The sequence below is a fragment of the Pseudopipra pipra genome, chromosome 2, assembly GCF_036250125.1.
Source record: "Pseudopipra pipra isolate bDixPip1 chromosome 2, bDixPip1.hap1, whole genome shotgun sequence".
In the NCBI taxonomy this organism is placed as follows: domain Eukaryota; kingdom Metazoa; phylum Chordata; class Aves; order Passeriformes; family Pipridae; genus Pseudopipra; species Pseudopipra pipra.
The window spans coordinates 3,427,208-3,452,140 of record NC_087550.1 but is presented as its reverse complement, the minus strand read 5'-3'; the positions used below and the strand labels follow the sequence as shown (position 1 = coordinate 3,452,140).

At 41.5% G+C, this 24,933-nt stretch overlaps 1 long non-coding RNA gene across 1 annotated transcript in view; it reads left to right on the top strand.

The window, feature by feature from the left end:
• Positions 1 to 23,961, top strand: part of LOC135407808 (uncharacterized) — a 65,295-nt gene extending 41,334 nt beyond the window's left edge. The window contains exons 3-4 of the long non-coding RNA XR_010427032.1: positions 829 to 936; positions 23,344 to 23,961. This is a non-coding gene — a long non-coding RNA (uncharacterized LOC135407808). The remainder of the gene's footprint in view (positions 1 to 828; positions 937 to 23,343) is intronic.
• The last annotated feature ends 972 nt before the right edge of the window (positions 23,962 to 24,933 follow it).

The following is a 24,933-nucleotide window of genomic DNA, read 5'->3' as shown; positions in this document are numbered from 1 at the left end:
AATAATTGTACCCATAAACCTTCCCAGAGTGTTAGCCTCTATCATTAACTGAAAAATGCATTTTTACATATAAAGGTATGAATCTATGTATCAGGTACTTTAATGAAACCTATGAGTAATATATGCCATACTTCCATTTCAGAAGTTTTTATGAGTTGTCCAGGTACCTAGTCAGGGTCTCTGCTGTGATTTATTAGCTGGTTAAAATTCATAAATGTTGTTTCCTTTAAGCATTTACAGACTTTCTCATTAGCACCTGTACAACCATCGCTATGGGTACTACACACCAGATGACACTTGCCAAAATCATCCTGCCTCCTGCAATGCCACCTGGCATCCTGCAGGCTCCACACTCACATGGAGCTCTGGGAGCTGCCTCTTCCTTGTGCCCCCAGCTGAGAGCTCATATCACCAGTCATACCCTGAAAACTGCTTTTTAGGTGTCACCGTACAGGTTTTGGCTCTCCTAAATTTGTCAAGGAATTCCTACCCATCCATTTCCACTTGAGCTAAATAGAAGCTCTTTATTTGCAAAGTGTGAAGACTGACCTGCTAAATAAGCGGTGTAATAAATGAATGATTTAAATTATATGGCAATGATTTGAGTGGCTCAAAACTTCTCTCATGATTTGTGGGAAATCCATGTGGGAAATGGCATTTATGGCTTCAGTGAAGGTTTCTCTTTGCTCAAAAGCTTTCACTATTTGGCCTTAAATAAACTCAGGGACAGAAATTCAGCTTCTAACACGTTCCTGTAAATCTGCATTTGTTATATGCCTGTGTCTTCTTTATTCTGCATCTTTTCTTTACAGAGCCCTTGTCTTGCAGATCTCCCTTTGAAGGTTGGAGACCAGGCTGCCTGCAGCAATGGAGTTCCCTGCTTCCCAATCTGAGCAAGGGCAGAAGAAAGGAGGAGGGGAAAAAAAATCCTTCTAGGTAATCTCTGTGAATTATAAACTCATTAGTGCACATTCTGGGTTTGAGTTGACTGAAATGTGTTGCTTTGGTTGGAATTTGTTTTAACTGTATAAATGACAATTATTATAATGTTTGGATTTGAGAAAGTGAATAGGAAACTGCTACACATGGTTTAAAGTGTGTCATTTTAATTTTATGCTTGGATAATTTCAGTATGGTGGTAAGACTGATGCTTAGTAAGTAAAGCAGAGAGCAGAGGAGAGTGGACAGAGCGTGAAAGTTTTGTCATTATGTTCTGCATTCTACAGGGAGGGTGATCCCAAGGCCTGAATTGCAGTTAGTTGGATGTCAACTGTTTGGAAATGTGCTGATGGCCAAACAGATAATGCATGGCAGGGCAGCATCAAGCATCTTATCACTAGAGAGCATTAAACACACAAATATATACAGGACCTGTGCTCTAGGAGGCCTCAGGCTGGTGAAATAGTCCCTTCCCAGCTGCTTTTCAGGTGCTGTTCAGGCAGGCAGGGAGCAAGCGAGTGGCAGAACTTCTGTGCATATGAACCAAATCCTTGCTTCACAAGCCAGGCGTACTCCAGTAGACCCAGGGAAGTATTACATGCACTGAGTAAAGCTACAGTAAATCAGGACTTGCTATATCTGAGTGGTAGACATGGACATACTTCATGAAAGAAGGTACTTAAGCCCCTAAGTGGCCTTATGTTTGCAAAATCCAGTCCATAGAGGGCTGTATGTGAGAGGTATTGGTTACTTTATACCTCTTCCCATATAAAAAGGCAGCTGTGTTGTTGTGTTCCCAAAGGACAGCTATGGATTGGAAAAATCAGCTGTGAAATGACCAAGAAAAATTTGGTTGCTCTTCCCAAAGCCAAAAATAGAAACGTGCTTATATAGCAAAGATTGACTGAACCCAGCACTTGTTTCTGCTATAATGGAGCAGCAGAGTTGCATTTTGATGAGGAATTCTGCTGCCTGACTTCGACATGCCATTGTGGGGAACCCTTCTTTTCTTTAAAAGAATGTTTTCTTATGATTAGGTTATGATTAGCTGTATGTATTATGCTATAGGGCATAAGTCAAACAAGGTAGACTGTTGAGCTCTCTTCCTCACCAACAGGCAACCCATGTCACTGTCATGGGGTAAGTAAGGTGCCCACACATCCCAGTGAGGCAAAATTCCTGAGTCAATCTTGATACTGCAACTGGTGTTCTGGTTGACTTTTTAGAAGCTTCTTCGTATCTCTTGGGTTCTCTGAAACTGAGAGTGACAACATGTGACAGACTTTGCTCTTGAGGATTTAAATGCTGCTTGTTCCCCCAAATCTCTTGATATCTTCTTTGTTTTCATGCAGTAAATGTACTAGCTATTTTCTTTAAGACTGCAGCCAGCTGGCTGGTTCTATTCCCATCAATGTTAGTCACTTGTCTGACTTATAACATGACTTATTACTCTTCTAACTGATCTCCTATTATGTGCCACTTTGCCTGAATTCCTTTTCTGAAATTGCCATTAGTGCTTAGGTAATAAAAGCCCAGCATCCTGTACATACTTCACATCACTGAAGAATCAACCCGTCAGGATTGTTATTCTTCTTAGTGGCTTTCCTACAGATAAAATCAGCAACATTGTAGAGGTTTTTATCAATTGTTAGCTTATTGTAGAACATATTTCATATAGCAAGCATTGTGCTGTGTGCCACTTTGGAGTGGCATTGTGGTTTCATAACATCCTATCAGCGTGTAGACACTGCAGTAAGAAGCACCTGATTCTGACTTTGCTCTGACTTTGTGCCAGCATAACTCTATTGCTCCAAATGGACAGAAGTGAAATCAGAGTCAAGTCCAACAGAGTTACAGAGATGAGCTGGTGGTCTAAGCAGAAACTTCTGGGCTTTGTTGTAAGTTATAAATCTGCAGGTAAATTTTCATTCATCCTCCTTGTCCCTAAATGCATTGCGGGTTTGGCGTTTGCAGGCCCAAAGTTTTTTGTCTGGCAGTTTTGTTTGGTTTCAAGTGTCCTCTTACTCAGCACCAGGAGAGTAATGAGCAGCACAGTGCCAAACTTCACTCATGGCAGGGCTCTGCTGCTGTCATGATGTTACTGCTGCTCATGTAGCTTTCCCCAAATTAGCTTTTGACGAGCTGCTTGTGTCCCTCTCAGAAAAAAACTGCAACTGCACAGAATATAGTGCAGCTGCCAGAGAGGTTTGGTACCTCTCCAGCTGAGATCCAGGTCACTGTGGCTACACAACTGTTGCCACCTGACCTACTTAAAGTCAATTTGAGAAGAGTTACTTAAGCTGAAGTCAACCCTTTCTATTCAGGGTAGGTGAAGACTCAGGCCCAAGTGTCTACCATTGCTGTGCTAACTACAATATTATACACATGCTCATACATTTCTGTGTATTATTTGCATAATTTCCTGTCCATAGTATCACTAGTGTAAGTCTTAGTTAATGAGATGATTATATGTTGCCTGCTGTTCACAGGTATTATTTTTTAGAAATATGAAAGTTTGCTTCCTTAAACACAGTTTTTGATTGTGCAAAGATTAGTGATGTCTGATATAATAAGTTTTTATGTATTTCTCCTCTTTTGTCTTGACCAAGACTATTTGTAATATCCATTTTGGGTGCCCACTTTACACTTCATGGAGTCTTATACCCAACCAAAACAATATACAGATCATTCTCAGAACATTGGAGTCAAAAACATGCATCTGGAAATATTTCCCTGCATAGACAACTTTAGATCTCTTTTTCCTTTTGTCTACAGTCATAAATCTTTGCTGGCCTGTATCATGGAACTGTGGTACTGTATTTGTGCTGTGCTGCATTCCAACTGCTGTTTTTGCACTGAATGTCCTAATAACACTTCCATGATTATCCTCAGTTGGAAGCACTGTCAGTTTGATGAGCTTCCTTCTGCCTGTGTTGGCCTACTGAACTACCCTCCTCCTTGAAGCTCCAGTGCTCGTGGCTCTGACCTCATCAGAAAGAACTAATAACACATCCATGAGGGTTTTGAAGTGTTGGAGAATTGTTGTCTCTTCCCTGCCATCAGAAGCACCAACAGAGCCTTGATGGAACCAGCCCAGCAGTACCCGCAGCACGACGAGCACGGCTGAGATTGTTTGCTTGCTTCTGTGCTCTGTCTCTTGGAGCACGTTCAGTTTAATCACCATTCAAGGCATATTAGAGAAAGCAGTAACATCTTAGGTAGTCCTGTCCCCTTCTTGTAATTGTTGGGGTGATAAGAATTCCATAAACTGCCTGCTGGCTCGGACTATCCGTCCTTGTGTCTGTGGCAATCGGAGTGGCTGCCCGGGGAAAACACATAAGCCTGTTCACATCCTGGTGTTCATTCCTTCCTTCTGTCCCAGAATCACAATTTTTGGATTAGGCATATCAAGGGAACATTCCTGTCCATTCCTCTTATTATCCATTTATGGACCTGTTGTCCATGAAATGTGTGCAGCTGCTTTTTGAACCTATTGATATTCTTTGTTATCACAAACTCCCATGGCAAGTCTGGAACGTAAAAAAATTCAGCTTAAATACCATGGTTACACAAAGATAAGCAAGCTTTCCGAGTGGTTTATGAAAGGGAATTTCTACCATAAAAATAATCTGTCAATACTTTGATTTTTTTACTGTAGCAGATAGCTGCACAAACCATGAAATCAGCAAAGCAGAGTGATACTTCCATGTTATGAGACACTGAAACACGAGAAAGGCAGTGGTGGGTCATATAAAAGGTATGGGTAGCCATGGGTTTCACACAGTCTCCCCTTTCCAACACTCACCTTGATGCTTAAGGTGGGTCATAAGCAGAGGGAATACTTACAGTATTATTTTCCCAGCACTTTTACCATGCTTTCAGTGATTTGGAATTCAAGGACAAAATTCTCTCAGGAACCTAGTCTAGTGAAAGGTGTCTCTGCCCATGGCAGAGGGGGTTGGAATTAAGTGATCTTTTAGGTCCCTTTCAAGTGAAACCATTCTATGATTCTACGACACCCTGATCCCAAAGAGTTTGAGTTTAACATAAATTTGCAGTATTTTTCCTTTAGAAAATTATGTAGTTGCTTTTTGAATCCCTGTGGTCTGAGCTTCCAAAACACTTTGTGACAGCCTGTTCCCTCCATAAGAATGCTGAAGTTCTGTTATTTGCATTGAGTTGTTGTGAGCACCTTACGTGTATGTGGAGAATTGCACAGAAAAACGCATAATTATTTTGGACAACAAATACAAAGTGTGCCTATGAGCTGTGAACAGAAAAGAGGAATTGATTTTTTTGGATTTATTTATTTGGATTTTTTAATAATGCTATTAACATGACATGCATGACATGCCTGCCTGATCTCTGATTATAATAATGAAACACAAACGGAGGAATGTGTGGGGAATGGTTCCAAGCATGCTCAGTTATAGACATACATAGTTATACCTATATGTGGAATCAAAGGAACTTTTTGTAGTCATGGAAGCTTGTTTGGGTTGATCCAAAGGGACAGTAGTGGATTAAACTTCTGAAAACAACAGTCCTGATGCTGCCAGGCTCTTGAGAACGTGGTGTGTTTTAAACAAGGCCTCCTTCCTGCTCCAGCCCATGGTATTGCTTATCTTACAAAGCCAGGCCTAAGCCTCCAGCCCCAGGACTGAACTGGAGCCTGTTGGAAAAGCTGGGATGGCGGAGGAGTGTGGGGAAGGTTTGTAAACAGCTGAAGTGGAGCCTTCTGGGTTTAATGTGTTCCATAACCAGTTCAAACGGGGCAGCGACTGAAAACCCCAGATGTCAGAGTTATACAACAGCTCCTTCAGGAAAGCAGCTTTAAGTTTTCAGTGGGCTTTGTAATAAAGAGCACGCATGAAATGTTCACCCACAGATACTGAAGTGTTTGCTTTGCTAGCAGCACTCACCCACCATCCACTCTCAGCTCATCCTTTCATAGGGGGAGAGAGGGATCTTCATCCCTAATGCATGTTTTTACATTACCCTTATGTTATTGTGTGTGGGTTGTGTATAGCAGACTTAATGCAGCAATTTGCAGACCTGCATCAATTTAGTGCTTTTTTTCGTTTGTTCTTAAAGAAATGCTACATTGAATGAAAATTTGAGGCTTTTTTTTCCATCTGGGCTAAGGTTGAGGACTTTGAATGAAAGTGGGTTTATTTTGAAACTTACAGAAGTTTGACATTTTTTAGTCATACCTGTAGCTTCATATCCCACTAGTGTTCAACTACCTCTAATCTGTTTTAGCCACCCACCATGAGATGTGACCAGCTACATCCTATAAGCAACCATTTCTCCCCTCATCTGAAGGGAGTCAAGACTGTGAGATTTTGTACTAAAACTGTTTAAAGAATCCCATATCAGCTATCCTGGTTTTAAATATTCAACATTTCTACCATTTTCCTACGAAATTCTTATAATTTAGTGTTTATAGTGGACAGTCAGGATTCTTCCACGTGGCACTTTTTATTTTGTCAGGGTATTCTTTTTTACCCTGTCGTGGGGGTATAACAGCACTGCTACTTGTTTTGCTGTCTTGAAATGACTGAATTTAAAACCTCCAGTCTTTTTAAACAGAAGGAATGACTTAAAAGGACCAACAGTGACTTGTGTATTGTTATTTGGTTAAGACTAGTACTTTGGTTTGGTTAAGAATATAAATCACAGTGAACAGTCATTAACTCAGTCTCTGCTCTCAGTTTAGGTAACTAATGCAGCCTTTAGACACAAGACATAAAGAAGGCTGCAGCTCTGCCATTCCTTCAAATGCAAGCTGCTGTCTACTCAAATCTCACAGTGCTGGGCCCACTTAAAAGTGGAGTACTTCTGGTTCTGAATGCTGTAGGAAAAAGATCTTCACCTGATACTCATTACAAGTCTCAACGTGCCTCTGCTGCACAATCATAAGTTCTCTTATCACCATGCATAAGACCCTTTAACTTTGATGCTTCCTTAGACCACCTTTAAACTGCCTGGAAGGTTTTGGCACAGTCAGGACTTATATGAGCACTCTCTGATCTCCCTTTGCTTTGTAAGTCTCACTGGCTTTTCCTTCCCTCTCTTTGACTTTATATGTCATTTATCATCGGTATGCTGATCTGTACCCATCTGTGCTAATGACTTTATCCCAGGGTTTTCATGTGACTGTAGTAAAAGAGTAAAAAAATTTAGTCAGGGTGATCCACCTTTCAGTCTCAAATCTCAATATTTACCTTGTCACTAATGTTTACCTTGCCTCACTAAATAAATACTAATGCCAACCTCTAAACAATCCATCCACCAGTAAAAGCTCCTGATGAGAACTGTCTGTGATTGCTGACTAGTCTCCACTGGAGTACTGTAAGAGGATTTTAATAGGGGTTTTTTTTTTTGCTATCAAGGCTTGGTCAGTAAGGCTTGACACAATATTCTCATTAATGAGGTGTGTGACTGTTCCATAGACTCTTTGTTTTTCACATTGTACTCAGTGAACAGTGTAATATTCTAAAAAATGAGAGAACACATCAGATGCTGATTTGAATTTATTATAAATCAGCAACTAGTAGTCATATCATCTTACCTTATTTTTCCAGAGAACATGAAATATATAACAGCAACACAAGTTCTGTTTCCACAAGTCTAAGGAAACACTTCATTAAATGACAATTTCTTAGGTGACTTTTTCACCTTCCTTATTTGATCGGTCGTACAATAGCTGCTTTCTCTTAAAACGGTCTGGATTCAGAGAAGTAAGAGCAGAAGGATCTAACAACTGCCCCCCCCAAGCTAGCCACAAACCTTGATGTAACAGCACATGAGAAAAACAACTAGCTGGGGCCTCTCTCTGCAGCGTGGAAGCAGGTGATGTACGTGCAATAAATCCTTTGGAGGTTTTCTGCTCACTTTGTTAAGTGTGTTGGTGTGAGGCTTTTGTACCTGGTTCTTCCCAGATCACTGTGTCCTGCCCCAAGCCCACACATCAAAAGAAGCCACACACCAGGGTGAAACTCACCCTGCAGATTTCGTAGCAAAAAGGCAGAAAGAGCCTCTGTAGCCCATGGAAACTTCACATTTTTAATATATGAAAGGGTTTCCATGTATTGCAGCGTCAAAAATCTTCTGCTGTGCCATCAACACAATCCTACCCATTGGACTGAATGTGTCACTCATCTGGGAACTGAATTTGAAACGAATCTGACAGTTATCTGGGGATGGTGCAGAGGCTGGGAACAGTTACTTGCAGTTCCATGTGTCCATGGTTTCAATGCCTTGTGTGCTTAGAACAAAATCAACACTTGGTACTTGCAGAGAAGAAAAGGTATTAATCAGTATTTAGCACAGCCCAAAATTTGAGCCTGGGTGAGGGCTACCTAAGCTATCCTGGCTGCTCCAAGGAAAACCACAAACTCCTTATCTGTTTTCAATAAACTTTTAGAGTTATTCCATCATCTCTGTTTTCCACTTCAATTTAGAGCTGATACACCACAGGTACTAAAATTTAAAAGCAAGCTCATTTTTCTATAATAAGACCAAATAATTTTTCTGCGCAGAGTTCTTTTCAGTGTCCTTGATGAAGGAGTATGAAATGTTTCTTTTGAACAGATGGGTTTAGCTCAGTGCTGTGGTAAACTGATGGCTGGTGCTTTAGCCAGGTGGTCAGAACCCTCTTCTCTGGAGGAGACTTATGACAGTAGTACCCAAAAGGATTGAGTAACATGATGAATTGTCCATTCTGTTCCCTCCCATATTATGCCTTTTCCCCAGGACTCTTGGTGGGGGAGAGGTTGTAGTGTGGGAAGGAATAGGTTAATGTATTACATTTTATTCAACGGCCTCTGTTGGCAAGGTCCAAAGGGTCCCTACTTGAAAACTACCAAGATGTCTTTGCTCTGAATTAAATGGGAGAATTTCTTTGCTGGCATAGAGATGCTTCTAGGGTCTAATTCACTTTTGGTTTTAGACAGTGAGTGCCTCTCCATGCTGGGGCACTTTAGATGCTCATCCCTGTTTTAAGAGCACAGTCCTTACACTGAGTAAGGACTCTTCCATCTTCCTTTCGTAGGGGAGGACCCTACACCAGGGCAGATAAACTGAGCTGGTTACTCTTACATGGTTTTCTGGTGACTACATGATTTATCATGAGCTTTCCCTCATAGTTTTTCTCATATGGAGAGAAGTTCTTAACATGACTGAAGGAATTACTGGATTGTGGTAAAGAGCATGTAGAGCTTGAGTCAAAGGGTATTTTCAAAGAGTTGGCTTTTCCAAGAGCTCCTAAAGGTAGTGGCTTTGACTTTAAATAATGTAAATCTTGTTTTTCGTAACAATTTTCTGATAAGCTACAGCCTCATTCAATTAGCATGGTAAGCAGTCCTATTTTGTGTAGTTTATTTTGTACATTATTGAACTTCAGTTTTCATCTACATTATGAGAAATACGTGAAAATAGCATCCTCTACTTATCAGCATGTAGTTTTTTTTCTTTCATGTTTCGTGTGAAATAAAAATAGAAGTAAGGTAAAAATGTGACAGAATTAATGTAGTACATAACTCTGGGGGCATCACTGTCTGGCAGAAAAATTCCTAATGAAATCATCATTCAAAGGAAACCTTGCTTCAAGTTACAGAATGCACACTGAAAACTAGAGATTAATATGCTTAAAGGAAAAGTAGATAAATAGACAGAAGGCGTGATTGAATAAAATTCTCCCAACTTGGGTAGTTTGTATTTCATTTTGTACTTATAAATCCGTGTTATAGATGCCTAGAAGAGACTTGGTATTTTCCCCAGGCTTTCCATCACTAAGTCATTACTGTGGATTTCTCTGCTGCACTCCTGACTGATATCGTATCACCAACTGTCCTCTGGCAACTACTCCCCAGCAATTTGGCTCGTTTGTATTACTCACTTTTAATCAGATAAGATATATCCTTCAGCACCCGCTCTCATCCTCTGCAGGCTTTCTTTAAACTCACTAAGACCTGACTGAAGCCCGGTGTGGTAATAAAGGCAGCCCCATTAAAAAAAATAAAATAAAAAAATTCTTGCAATGTAGGATAAAACTTACAGTTTCACTTATTTAAGGGATTTTTTTATGATCACCTTCGATGGGTTCTATCAGGAATTTAGACCTGTTTCAACTGAAGTGGCTTTATCGACCTATGTCCAAGAAGGCACAGGCTCATTCTGGAATTCTACTTCCTCCTGCAATTCAAGCTGCAGGCTGAAATCAGACAATTTTCAGGTGTTTCCAGCAGTTGCTCAGAGAGGGGTACTTTATTAGTTTCCCTTTCTGTGCTGTCCGTAGTTCCAGTGCCCCCAGTAAAATGCAGGTTTGACTTCAGAGGCTGCTGGTGTGGTGCCTGAGGAGTCGGTATCAATTGCTCTAAGAGTTAAGATCACCATCTGAATTTCTCCTCCCATGATGAGCAACTTCCTCTCACCAAGCATGGGAAGGCATCATTCAGTATGACTCTGGACCACATTCAGGAGCAGTGTTTTATTTCCCCTGAGGAACAGTGGTCATATTACCCACTTAAAATAGTCCAGGTTTTGATTTTTCATTTGAGGAGCAAAATTATTCCTGGCTAGCCTGAGTTACGAAAGATTTACTTTGAAGAACAATAAAAAGCTACTGATGCAATTATAATGAAAATACTACTCTGAGGTAAAGCTATAGGAAGAACAAGGATATATAAAAGCAATTTAATTTCATGGGTTTTGGAAGCATTGCCCTTCATCTATTTAAGATCTATTTTTATTAAATTTTTTCAGCCTGGAGGTTAATTCATTTTTTAATGTATGTTTGTCTTTCAGCAGATTATTGATTTAAGCAGCAGGCTGCATGACAGTGGTCTAGAAATACTAATTTGCATGTATGATTTTATATTTCCTCTGCAAGAAACACAAATGGCTCTTTCATAAAGCTTCTTTCACTCGGTTGCTTTTTTTGAAAACTATACTAAATGCAGATTGGTTCACTAATGAATGGTCACATGATCCTCAGGATAATGAAATTCATTTATATTGGTCTGTGCTCTCTGTCCTTTACTTCTCCCACTAGGATCTTTCCTGTTCTCTCCCATGTAATACCCTCAGATCTCTCACTCCACTGTGTTCTTACCTCCTTCTCCTACCCCAAAAAAACCAACAGATCTCACCATGGGCCTTACCCTCTTCCTCCAGCCTGCTGGCTGGACCAGAGTCAGGCTGACCAGCTGGTGAGCACAGACTGCCTTGCTACAAACAGGAACTCCTCGAGTAAGTGGTGCTCTGTAGTGTTAATTAACAGGGTATTCACTTAATTCATGCACAGCAGCAGCTCATGCTGGGGGCCAAATCTTTGACTGACAAAATCTCCAGCTAAACCAAGCACTTTGTTGATTTAAACCAGAGCCTAACCCTTAAAGTGGGAGCAGTAGTCGTGTAAGAAACTACTGGGTGATCTCATAAAGTGAATTTATCACATCTCTGATCCTGCAGTTTTCTACATATTATTGTACTAATTCATTCTTACTTCCAGCCTGGCCTGCATTTCCATGTCACTGTTGCAAAATGCTTTTTTCAGAGGTTCAGTGTGTTCCAAGAGTTCTTGGAGAAATCTGTTGGTGAGTTTAGTTCTGCTTTTGAAGTCAGGTGGCATTCAGATTTGGAAGAAGCCCGACTTACCTTGCACATTATTCAAAAGGGGCTTTTACAGCTTAGAAATGTGTAGTTTCAAGCAGAGCTATGTGTTCACATAGGTACCAAAGTGCCTGAATGAATAATGCCAAATATGAGCCTGAAAAAAAAAGAAAAGGAAATTTTCTTCTATAAGTTTTACCAAAATGTTTTACTCTTGTTGCAAACCACACAGTATTCGCTGTGCTTACACAGCTATTCTTTGAGTCATGCAATTATTATTTTTTAATACTCCTTACCTTTTATTTAAAACTCAAATAAAATTTTATTCTCACAGTTACTGTGAAAACACCAGAACTGTGTTTTCCAAATAATCCAACCCAAATAAAACCAAAGGCAGTGTAAAAACAGAATGAACCCAAAAACTTAGAAGTCCAATGTGTAACAAAAAACTCAGATGAGCTCATTCTTAAATTCAGTTGTTTTAAAGTTGATTTGAAGTTGTGATTTTAGGAGGACATCAATTTATGAGTTTTGATTACAGTAGACCAAAAATAGAGCTTCACTGTAATCAGGTTATTAAAATGGAGAAAATAACCAACAGATCTTACCTCACGGGCAACCTTCCAGAAACAGTCCAGTCAGTGCTTGTGTTTGCTAAGGCAGTGAAAATGGACATATCAGATCATCGGTGGAGACAATTATTTCCAGCTATCACTGCTCAAGTCTCTGTTAAGTGTTAACCAGAAGGGAAGGTGCCGTGTATGGGGCTGTCCTTGTGCCCGGAGCCCTGCACGGACCCAAACCTTTCAGCTTCTTGTCAATGACGTCCATCTGCTGGACACAAATTGATATTACAGCAGCCAAAGCCAACAGCTTCTTAAAAGGTGTGTCAGCACTGTCTGTGTGTATCATTGGGATTTAATTTTCTTAATGGAGATGGGTTTATTTGCAAATTCTTGAAGCCTGCAGGACAGTTTATCGGGCAGACTGATTTCCTCAGTAAGCCTATTGCTCTTGACTGAGATAAATTCTCACTTTTTTCTCCCTCCAGATTCTTACTTACATCCTGCTGAGGCTGCTGCTGCTGACATTTTCTTCAAGTTCAAAATCTGGACAGTGCCTGGTTCCCTGCTGATAAATTTACCGCCAGAAAAAAAGTGGAAATTTCGGAAAAAAATGTTGGTCTCTCACTGTCTGAGAGACCTAAACAGTGTAAATGAGTTAAAGGCAGAGTTCCACAATCCCTCTCCATTTGTTTTGGCAGACATCACACAGGGAATACGCCTGAGAGACTTAAATGAATCGTCTTATGTGCACTAGGTCTTGCTGCCTAGGAGATGTACAACTGGCATATGTAATAGCACAGTGTACCTGAAAAAAACCCTATGTTTAAAACAGAAAGGTAAAGGCTTGAATTAACCTGATTAACAAACAGCTTTATATCCATTTTATTTATGATGAATAATTCAGAGCATCGCAAGTCCCTCGTAGGGAGTCCCAAGTCCATCATGTTGGTCACCATAACTCGTGGAATTAAACACGGGTCAGAGAACAAGAATCAAATTACAAAACCCTCTTGAAAATGTCATATGGTTTTGAGACCATCTAATCAAAATTATTCAAAAGTAAAGTGTTTTTCAGTACCAACCAAAGGGTTGAACTGCCAGAAATGGGAGTCCTGCTGAATTTCATATCCTCCCACCATGTCAACATGAAAAGGTAGCACTGTTGCTGCCTATATGCTGCACTTATCTCTTCTCCCTGGAGTGTTTCTTCACTGCCTGACTGAAGTGATTAACTGATAGATCCATATTTCTGAATCCCAGCCAACACAGTCATCATTTACTTCAGTTGTTGAACCACAGTAACCACAGAGTAACTGGAAAGTGGTTGTAAGTCTTGCTTTGATGGCCTCTGAGCATTGAGTGTCCTGCTGTGCATACTCTTTTTCTCTTTGGAGTACCTATATCAGGTTAATGAATTACCCTGTGAGCTGTGCTGTCCCTAATGCTTTGCAGACTGAGTAGAGCAGCATTCACAACCATTAACTTACCTTAAAAATTGATGTTTGCCATTTTACAAGACATTTTCTCCTTATGGTGTGTTTTGTGAGCTTGCTAGAGCAAGGAAGTTCCTCCGGTATGGGATACCTCTAGCAAGAAGCTTCAGGGTTACTTGGCAATTCTGTATGAAAAACACTTACTGTTCTCAACAAGTTGTAATTCTAACAACCTTTTAAGGCTGCTCTAAACAGAGGAAGTCAATAAAATCCTACTCAAGGTGTCATTTGGACAATTCCAAAGTATAATAAATAGTGAGACAATTGGTAAGTGATGTGTTGGTGTGTGTTGGTGCTTTGCTACATGCAGTGGATTAACCTTCTGATTTGACTAATTTAATGTTCACTATGTGCACTCAGCTTTTTTTCCTTTTTTGAGAGGGAAAGCCATGCACAAATGCAACAACTTCGGGGGTTTTTTTGCATCTCAAAAATATTAGTTATTGCTGTTAGTACTGGCATTCATATTCTATTCCTTGTACACAGCAATATGAAAACCAACAATAATAGCTGAGCAACTTCCACCTGTGCATGGTGATGTTTATATTCTCTTTAAAGAGGAGGTGTAAAGGGAGAGAGTTGTTCAATTACTGAAATAGCTGTATATGTCTCTCTGAATGTTTTAGAGAAAGTAAATTCTCAAACCTGATTGGAAACAACATTGACATTTGCAAGGACTCTGGCCACCTTTTTATTTGCAGAAATTTCTGTCTTCTGTAAAGATTTGTGTCCCTTCATTCCAGATCTATGGGAGCTCTACTCTTACTTTGGGGAGGCAGAAACCTCATGCCAAACGAGCTTTGCTTCTAACCAGTTTTCAGGATGGAGCATTAGATGGTCTTTCCAATGTCCTGGAGTCATCTCCAGGCACTGACCATGACCAGTGAGTCATGGATCGAAGCTACTCCTGGACCTTAGGACTGATCTTCATATTATTTTGCTATATAGATGCCATTTAGAGCAAAGGGAGTATCTCTACCAAGGTTAAATATTCTGAGAAGGGAGAAATTACCTTTATAAATACTGCAGTATGCCTGAGGGACATTTTTTTTCTTACACAGTATTATTTTAAAAGTAATCAAATCTGCTAGGAGTGCAATGTCATGTGAAGTGATTTAAAGTGTCAGAAGATGACCACAAAAGTTAAAGTTACTATTTCATCTTTGCCATTGTTTCTGCTGTGCCCAAAATTTACAAAACACGATAATGCCTGTAAGAGCTCCGGCAGGCTGACGTCTGTCCATCCCGAGGCACAATGGAAGGAATCAAGAATAGAGCAGCTGCCTGAATTCTGAATCGTCTTGTTTTCATGGGCTCTTACATAAGGCTTTTTTTTTCCTCCTTCTGGCTCTGTATTTACCAAGTCAAGGGTCTATCTCATTGTTCCATTAGTGCACTACCTGAATTCACAGCGAACCAATGAAATATGGCAATAAATCCTATTAGATGCTGCATGCGGAACATAGTTCCCAAATGCTCTCCTGAGCCATCCACATCCCTCTCGAGCAGATATCAAAGACAGTGAGATCATATGCGGGAAAAGAGAACGACAAACTTTTTCAGAACGGCGATGTATGAACTGCACAACACAAAAAATGCCGTTCTTCGGGAAAGCGAGATTTTTCAAATTGTCTGCGTACAAAACCACCGATGGGATGAGGAGAGGGGACAAAGTGCTCCCACCTTCATCCCCCTCTCCCTCCACGTTCCTGGCAGGAGTCTGTACAGGCCAAGGCCACAGCAGCTGCCCCCCTGCTATCAGACCCCACAGCTTCGTATGTTAGCCCGACTTCAGTCCGACTCATTTAAAGGGTTAATTTTTGTACAGTTTAGCCTGAAGAAAGGAGATGCAGTGTTTTAAAAGCATGTTTCATGCCTTGCTGTGGGTGAGGTACCTGGCTCATTTGTCCTTCACAACTTGCAGTTCTGAATGTTTCTGAGGTTGTTAGGGTTGCTTCTCTCCTACATTGCTTCCCGTCATGTAGCTGCTGGATCTGTGACGTGTTGTTGCACAGGCCTGTTTGCTTGGCATGTTATAATTTCTGATTTATAATTAGGCTGATGTTATCTATAACCCATTCAAGAGATACAAGTAGGCTTTCAGATGTTTCTGTCCACCAGGTGAACATTCACTGTGACTGAAACCTCTTGGGTTTCTCCTGGTTCTCAAGAGGTTCAGCACTGGGCCAGCAGGAGCTTCCTTGGCACTGTCAGGAATGAAGTGTTTTTTGGCACGTGCAGAAGCTGAATGCTAGGCACCTGGAGAACTTTAAAATTGAAATAGGTACCTACTTAGTTTTAAGAGCCTTCGGAGCTGGGCAGCAGCTGAGCAGAGGTTTTTAGTATCACTGTTTGTAATTGCAGCTAACGTCTGCCTAGCTGCCTGCTTGGATACCTAAATGCCTTTTTGGGATCTGGCCCTCAGTGTTTTTTTTTAAACTTTCTTATGCATTAAATAATAAAGGCAATTAAGAAGTCTTGCTTAACTGTGTTAGCCTCTTGAAGAGAGCCACAAATCAGCCTCATTTCCTCCTCCTGAGAACCATTAGATGGTTTGTTACAAGGGCGAAGGGAGCCTCTGCAGCACTTCATGGCAGAAGCTCATAGGGCTGCTCTATGGAGTGCTCTGTTCAGTTGTTTACAAACCAAGTGTGATAGATTGAGCATCCCGGTTGGATGTTTAGTTTGAAAAGTGATATGTCAGTTGCTATTTAATTAGGACTCTGCAGCCCACCTTTCTCAGATGCTGCAGCTTATTAAAGCATTCCCTGATTGGGAATATGCAGATGCTGTTGGTGGAAGAAATAGCTGCCTTTAGTCAGAGTGAAAGGACTTTGCCACCTCTAACTTGGAGTTATGGCAGCAGACTTGGACCCCAGGGCTTAGGTGTAAGGACAGAGCAGACAAACAGGCTTCTATTTTCCTTCCAAGGAAAATGCTGTCAGAGAGGGCTGTTGCTGTGCTCCCTGTTCCAGGAGAGGAAATGCTTCTCCATTGCTGCCCGTGTAGCCCACTCACACGGCTCTTCCCTGCAAGAATTTCAAGAACAGATGAGCAGCTTCTCTGCTGCTTGCTCGTTTGGGCTGGGATGTGAGAGCAACAGCAAGCAGCTTAATTTGGTGTTTAATACCTCTGTGAGAGGCTGCTTGCAGTAAAAGAACATCACAGTGTTTAAGGCCAGGTTTAACAAGGCCTTGAGAAACCTGGTCTAATGAAAGGTCTCTCTGCCCATGGCAGGGGGGTTGGGACTAGATGATCTTTAAGGCCTCTTCCAACCCAAGCCATTCTGTGATTCTCCAGTGGTGCAGTCTTCTCTTATTTGGAAGGCAATTAGTACTTCTTTACAAAATTAGAGGCTCCCCGAAACTGTAAAGGTATCTCTAAAATAAAAAGACAAACTCACCCCCAAAACTGATGGTGCTCAGGGGAACTGATACACTTGGAGAATTATATATCTTACTGATACTAAGCTACAGCAGCTCTGCCAGTGCCTTAAGCCTGCCTGTTTGCTTCAAATGTACCTTTCGAGAGGTGACAATTTTCTGTCTCACTTTGAACTATGAAAGATGAGTTTAAAAGAAAGTATCTTATTTGTGTATATATATACCTATATAATTTTTTATAGAAAAGCAGACATTAATGAAGTAAAACATCAAGTACTGTTGTGCTGGACCCCCCTCCTCCAAAAAAACTGTTCTTTTGCACTTTTAAGGCAGAAGCACAGTATTTCTTCTAAGTGTTAGAGATAATGCATGTGTGTGTGTATAGGGGCAAGGGCTGTTTAACAGGTGAGAAAATTCCATTATGGAAGAAAAAGATGGAGCTTAATCTTCAGCTCTCTTATGCCTGACTTTGGGAGCATTATCTTTATTCAGTAGTTTGCTTTGGCTTTTTTTGCAAGCAAAATTCTACTGTATTTCCCAACTCCTCTGGCTTTCAGGAAAGCAATATCTTCCTTTTTAAGCTTGTTCTTTTTTCAGGCAGTTTCAGGATGCTGGTTTTGCTCACTTGAAGACCTCCTTTTTTGTTGAGGCAGTCACATCCCATAGCACAGAGACGTCCACAGAGGAGGAAATAACCATGTCAATGAATCTTGCTGCCTACAAGAGACTAAACAAGCTGCATGACTTAAGCCTGTGCTTGAATGACAAAGTTCTGGGCATGATCTTCAGCTGATTAAGCCCACAGCCTCTATATCTCCAACTCTAAAAGAAATAATGGTGACAGCTGACATAGTCATTGTGGGAATTAGTGTATTCATATACAAATATTTTACACATTTTACTATGCAATATATTATTTCACTAGGAATTAAGTACTTATTTTCTCACTCATACAGAGTATTTTGGTTTTGTGATGGGGAAGGAATGATGCCACAGACAACTGAGAAGAGCTGGCTAAGCATTATCAATAGCTGCATTTTATTTACCAGGAGACTGGCAACCCTCTAGAAGTATTTTTCTTGCCATTTCCTTCACCATACACAAAAATTCCTTAGATGAGCAAAGAAAAGCTAATAAAAAGCCTAAGGTAATGAGATCATAAGAGCAATATGAAAAAGAAACTGGGAAATGCTGGCAGTCTTGATTATTATAATAACCCAGTATAAGAGAAATTTATATTGTTACTCTAATATACACTCTCGGCCAAAGGATTAAAAAAACCTACACCAACCCCCCCAAACAGTTGTTAAATTGTTAAAGGCATTTATGAAACTGCAGGAAAACAACTTTTCACTTCCATTTACATGCATATATATTTACAGCTGGGAAATGGCATGTGGTACTAAAAACATGGCAGTGTTCCTTGTAGTAAATGCTTTCTGTCATGTAAACCAAAAAAAAGGGTTTACATTGCCCCGTTTTTGCGAACAAGAGTGTTCATCAAATGTTCCTACAGTCACTATTCACACCCAATGAAACATAAGAAGTGTTTCTAGCTGAAATATTATCGAAACCACTTATGTCAGGCAGAGGGAAAGGAGGAGGAAGTAAAAACTGGACACAGTACTGCAATTATTTCGTTTCATGAAGTAGCCTACCTGGGAAAGATGAACTTGCAGTGTTCGGTGACAAAACTGTTTGAGTGTGATATTTGTCTGAGGGTGAAGCAGGAATACAAAATCATTCCTGTTCTCCTGCAGGTTGCAATATCTGAATGCAAGATGGGGAAGAACGTTAGCTGTGCCAGCAGGGACGGTTGTAGAACACCAAGGCATCACAGGGAAGTCAGACTCTGAGACTGTGGGGTGTTTTTTTCAAACTGAGAATTAATCCAAAATAAAACTGATCACTGTTTCACTCAGTTCTAGCTTGGACTTGTGTCTCTGTCCTATTAACCCTACAGACACACACGTCTGTGCTCACATGAAGCAAGCCTTAGCCCTGCCTTAGGGTTTGTTGGACTGGGTCAAACCCTTTGCAGTCAGCTGATGCAAAGGTGCTCTGCTACAGTCACTTTAGTGGTTCAGGTTTGTTCTAAAAATGCTGGACTGATGGTTCCCTATGGGCTTCACTCTGGGCCAGGCATTGTCAGCTTGCCCCCAGCTCTGTATCTGCAGACACTTCATATTTTATTCTGGCTAACTCATCAAAAGCATGCCCATAGGAATGCCACACTTACAGGTGGTGTGTCAAAGACTGGAGCACTGCTGTGACATTGTGTGAGCAACCATGCCGATGACAGCAGGACCCATTTCAGAGCAAAGTGTCAGTCAGTGATCACGAACTGGTCTCTGGTCCCCAGCCTGCAGAAAAATAAAAACATATCCTCCCAGGCTTTTCGGTTGCCAGGAACTGCTGGGCTTCATCCTCGATTGCTCCATGCACACCACTTTTTCTGCAGCCCAAGAGCTTCACAGGGGAAGCAGGGAGGGAATCTGTGCTCAATCTGTGGCCAGTCAGGGACCAAAGAAACCCGCAGGGTAACTGGGAACAGCAGTGGAGCTGCCCTGCACTGGGCCAGCTGCTGCTACTGTACCAGCTGGAAGGCTGAGGGAGCACCCCAATGTGCTTTTTTTTTCTGATGAGGAGAAGGATAGAAGAGAATAGCACCATCCAGCTGTATATTTCAATCAGTTTTCTGCTTCTCCTTTGCAGTTACTTCCCAGCTGCTTCACACTTCCCTCTCAGATGCAACGGGGCCCCAGATTTCAACTGCTGAGATGGAAACATGCTTAATAATAGATTATGAAAAAGACATGGTGAAAAATTCCAGTATAGATGGAGGATTTTAGTGCCAGATTGTGCCCTGGGATTCCAGTGCATATCTTCCATTAAAGACATTAAAAATGTTTGCATTTCAAGGAAGAATTTGGACTTTTGACACAATTCCCTCTTTTTCTTTGGGAGCCAAACATTTTCTGTGGTAACAGAACATATTATAACAAGAATAAATATAATGCATTCAGGCACCAAAATGAATAACAGTCCTTGATGTATTTGCTGAAGATTGCAGGCATGAGATGTGAAAGCTGTTAGTGGCTTGAAGAAAGATATTTGCTGTAATTGGCACTGCAGCTTTGGTTTTATTACAAAATATGAAGGAGATAACCAGAGAGGTGTCCAGATGCTCACATCCTATGGAGAGGTTGCATTGCATCTCATGATCCTAAATTTGGCCAGTGACTTGCTGTATTTCATTGCCTTTTGAATCTAGAGATCCCAAAATCTTGGGTTTATGTACTTGCCACACACAAACTGGTGCCTCCTGTTCCAGAGGGGTCAAAACCTTGGTGGTGAGTGTGTATGGCTGTATGTATAAGAGAAATTTTAAGCCTTTTTCCTGTACTCACAAGGTATTTTATGGTTTAAAATGGCACTGTGTGAATGGAACACTTCTTTTTTTTCCCTCAAATGCTCAACCCTTCAGTTTCTGTATTCTTTCAAATTGGAGCAATATAAGTATATACAGAGTGCAACTTTGTCCTCCAGAATGGAAATAACTCCCATCCTTCTCTCCCTCTTCAAGTGTTTGGGGCAATCTGTTTCCATTTCTTCAGTAATGGAAGTGCCTGCCTGCCTGCCTCCAATTTGTGCTTCTTCCCTGGGGAATGGGGAAAGACAGAGCTCAGCTCAGGAGTTTTTGAGCTCTCTGTTCCCCCCTGCTTTCCTGGGACTTGCAGCCTGTCCTCTGGAAGTGTAGATCCCAGTGGTGACGGCACTGCAGTTTTACAGGAATATGCCCAGCATCCCCTGAGTCCTCAGGTCAAGATGAGCTTCCTGGCTGGGCTACCCAGTAAAATGTAATTTGAAAACCTTTAGAAATTTGTGTGGTGGCAGATCTCAACAGAAACTCAACTTGCTTTAGAGAGGGTTTGACAAAATTGAGTGTTCCCCACTAGAAAATGGTGTTGCATCAAAGTTGACTTTTATTTTTTTAAATTATTGTCCATCTCCTCAGAGAATTCCCAGCTAGTTGTGAACAAACATTGTTTTTAATGTTACTATTCTTTTATATTTTTAAGGCATAGAAAATGCCTGGTGTGTATTTCCTTGGGATGCCATGTGTACCTTCCGATTTGGTCTGCTTGTTTAGGAAAAACTAACAGTGTTACATTTTTGGCTCTCGAGCAGCCCATAACAGCAAAGCCAAGGGGCTTTGCCTGTAAATACTAGCCACAGCTAGCTAGGGTGTGGTTTCCAATGATTTAAATACTTATAGAATGCCAGCAGAGGGTGAAACAAGGGGGGGGGGGGGTGGATGAAGGAGGGGAGTTGTTGTTTTGTTTGTTTTAATCTCTGTGGAACTGCCTAACTGCACAGAGCTGTCTCCCCAAAGAAATATTTGGAAATAATTCTATAGTGGTGAGAAGGGAGGGGAAGGACCCTTACTTCTTGTTGTTATTGTTCAAGAGGTTGGAAACTCTTGCAAACTGTTTCCCAGCATTTACTGAGGCCTTGACATGAATTTTCTGATCTGTGGAAGTGGTGAGCACCTCCAACTCCAACACAAAATCTTGTCTCCAAGCAGACAAGTAAACGAATTCTTGAGGAGCCTGTGCAGATTGCTTCTACCACGTTGCTATGCTCTTCCTCTCTCCTCCAGGTACTACAGTGTACCAGACAAGCCATGTTCCCTTGATGTTACAACCCATGTAGCTGCTGTATCCAGTCAGGTTTGGAGGTGCTGCTTAATTAGTGCTCCTTGAGGATTTTCTGGCCTTTATTTCTTATGGTTACCCTTAGCATCACCAAAGTTCAGCGAGTCCAAGGATTGGACTTAAACCCTGATGGATTTAAGAAGCTACAAGACATAGCAAAGACAAATGAACTTTGCTTAAAATAGAACCAGTCAGTTCTTTTCCTCATTAAAGAAACACACTGTGGCAGAAAGCTGGGATGTTTCCTTTCTGTGAAGAAGATCTTGCACCAGTCATATCTTAGCTGATCCCCCTCCTCTCCTTTTGTCAGCGTGAGGCATCTGCATTAGCAAGCTGTGCTTTTCATTCCAAAGTGATGAAAGGGGACAACAATAAATTACAATGCCTTTTAAGAAGTCTCCAAATCTTATCAGATCTCACATTTCATCCTGGCTGCCCTTTCTTGCCATTCATTAACTATTACTCTAATCACTACTCAAAATTTACAATTTTGAGTGGACCTAAGTTCTTGCACCTAAGTACTTGTGCACCCAAGTGCTTGCAACTACTGTTGTGAAATAGTATGGAGGCAGAAAGCAGAGACCCTCTCTTCCTTTTTTGTAAATTCCTACTCCTTGTGAAATCCCCAAACTCACGACCTCCCATGTTTCTGAAAAGAGTGACCCTGTATGTACTCTGAGGTATTGTTACACTGTTAAAAATGGAAATTTGAGGCTGCTTCTTGTGGGGTGGAGGGGAAAGAGTTGAGAAAGGTGGTGGGTTTACCCCAGCTGTCTCATGATGCTTGAATACTGGGAGTAGAAAACAATATAACCAATATCTGAAAATGCAGCCACTTACCACTCTTTTATATAAATTCCAGATTATGAGCCAAAGTCACTGTTGACATAAGCAGATGCAAATCTAATGAAGTCACTGCAGTTACTTCTACTTATGCCAGAGGTGAATTTGTCCCTATTTTTGGAACATGCTAGTTTTGTGCTACAGCATTGGCACACTGTATCATGTCAAAATCCTTTTGAGCAATGGCAGCATGCCACTGGCTGACTGACACGGTGCATCATGTCAAACATCTGCCTGATAATGGTCCTGGCCTGCTTTTTGACATGATGCATCACGCCACTGTATCGTGCCCCAAAGGCATCTGATAGGAATTGTGGCAGGATCTGATAATAAGGAATGTGTGCTAACTGAATATCAGAGCATTTTGGCATCTTGTGGAAAACAGTGATCTCTGTGTTAGTGCATTTATAAACCTCTTGGAAGTGCCTCCTGTACTTGGGTGAAAAATGATCACTTAATGTACTCCCACTTCAATGTGTCACGTTAACATAGTAGATGATAAATCATTTTCTGTTTTGATCTGTTCTGCTTTAAGGACTGATATTGGATTTTCTCCTAAAAATGATCGATTGGTATTGAAAGAGCTTGTTTCTATATTTGTGATTTTACAGGCTTGTTTGGTTACTGCTATTAAGTGCGTTATTAAGGAGGGTGTTGTCCTGGGGTTTGGGGGTTTTGGATTTTTTTTTTTTTTTATAGACTAGCATCAGGCGTCGTCGCCTTTGCATCTGAAAGCATTTTACCTCAGACAGAACGGTGCTAAACAACATTTTCCCTAAAACAGGAAACATGTTTCACAATCCTCTGCGGCGAGCGGCACAAGCTTCCCCGAGAGGATCTGCGAGGGTGGAGAGCAGCCAGTCGTCCAAATGCGAGGAGGAGGCCGGGTGCCAGGAGACAGGGAGGCCAGAGGAATGCCTGGAGGCAGCCTGGCCATATGCTTGCGGTAAAAACCTCCAGGTCAGGATCAGGCTCGTGTCCAGGAACAGCGAACTTCAGAAGGTGGTACTTGTTATTGCCCGACCGATGGCCTCCGGCTCCTGCAAACGTCGCTGTCGGGATAACGTTCTGCCTTAGGCTTGTTGTTGCAGTAGGAAATGAGGGGGGGAAAAGAGATTTTTGAAATTAATAGGGCCCAGATCGAGCGGCAATCAGCGCTTGGATTTTCTGTTTTTGCAAAGAAACCATTCAGAAGTCCGTATATTTGGTACAGCAAAGTGTATGCTGCAACTGTATTGTACCCTTGCAGATACTTCTGAGAGACTGCAGAGTTTCACACTTCAGATTGAATCTGTTTACACAGATATACAAAATGCAACAGGAGCAAGTTATCAGAGCGCTACTAAAAAAGTATATCCCTACCTTAAAATCTGTATGACCAAAACTCACAAAAAAAAAATAAAAAAAGGAAATAAAGAAAAGAAACTAAACACGCCTGCAGGAAATTGGATCTTTGTTCAAAGTATTGCAGTCGAATGTTTTAGAGAAATGCTTTCTATAAACAGGGAATCCTACTGGGGTCAGACAGAGCTATTTTAACCTTGTGTATTCATCTAACTGTTCTGGCCGAGGAGATGTGTGTGTGTTTGTGTGTGTGTGTATATACAAAGAGAGAGAGAGAGAGAGTACGAATTTAGAATTTTTGGTTGAAGGCTTCAATTTCTGGCCACTATTAAATGTAGGCAAACTTCAAAACAAGTTTCGTGAAAAAGAAACTTGAAACAATAATTAGTTTTAGACCAAACGAGAAGAATTACAAGAGCAAACAAGTGTAAATCATTCCCAGGCTCGTAAGCTGGAATGATGCTAGCAAGCCATATGCATAGTCTTTTCCATGTGAGGAATGGCATCGAAAGCCTCCGGGTGCAGGACTGCAGTATGGGCAGCTCGCTGGCAGAAATGTGCACACAGAGGTAGGCCATGAATATTTGTGAATATGAATAGTTTTGGATATGACTGTAGCCATTACAACCAGATCCCGGGTTTTCAAGGAGAGCACTACACTAAATTTTCTTTTTTTTTTTTTTTTTTTAAACATCGCAGATCAAATGTGGGGAGGGAAGGGAATCTCCGGGCTAGCCAACAATCCATCCTATGGAACAAGTAGGTTCCTCCTTCCTCATCGATGAATTTCCAGGATGAACCCTTCGGGAGCGGGAAGCGTGGCTGACACAGGTGACACCTTGCTTAGGCTTAGCCAAACCCCGGCAACCAGAGATGCTTCCCGCTCCCGCACACAGAAGCGACGGGGACCCGACGACCGGGTACCCGCGCGGTGCCTCGGAGCGATGGGGAGGGGCGGGAGGGGCAGGGGCAGGTGCTGCGCGCCCGCGGAGCGGCGGGCGGGGCGCGGTGGGGTCTCCGCCCTCCCGGC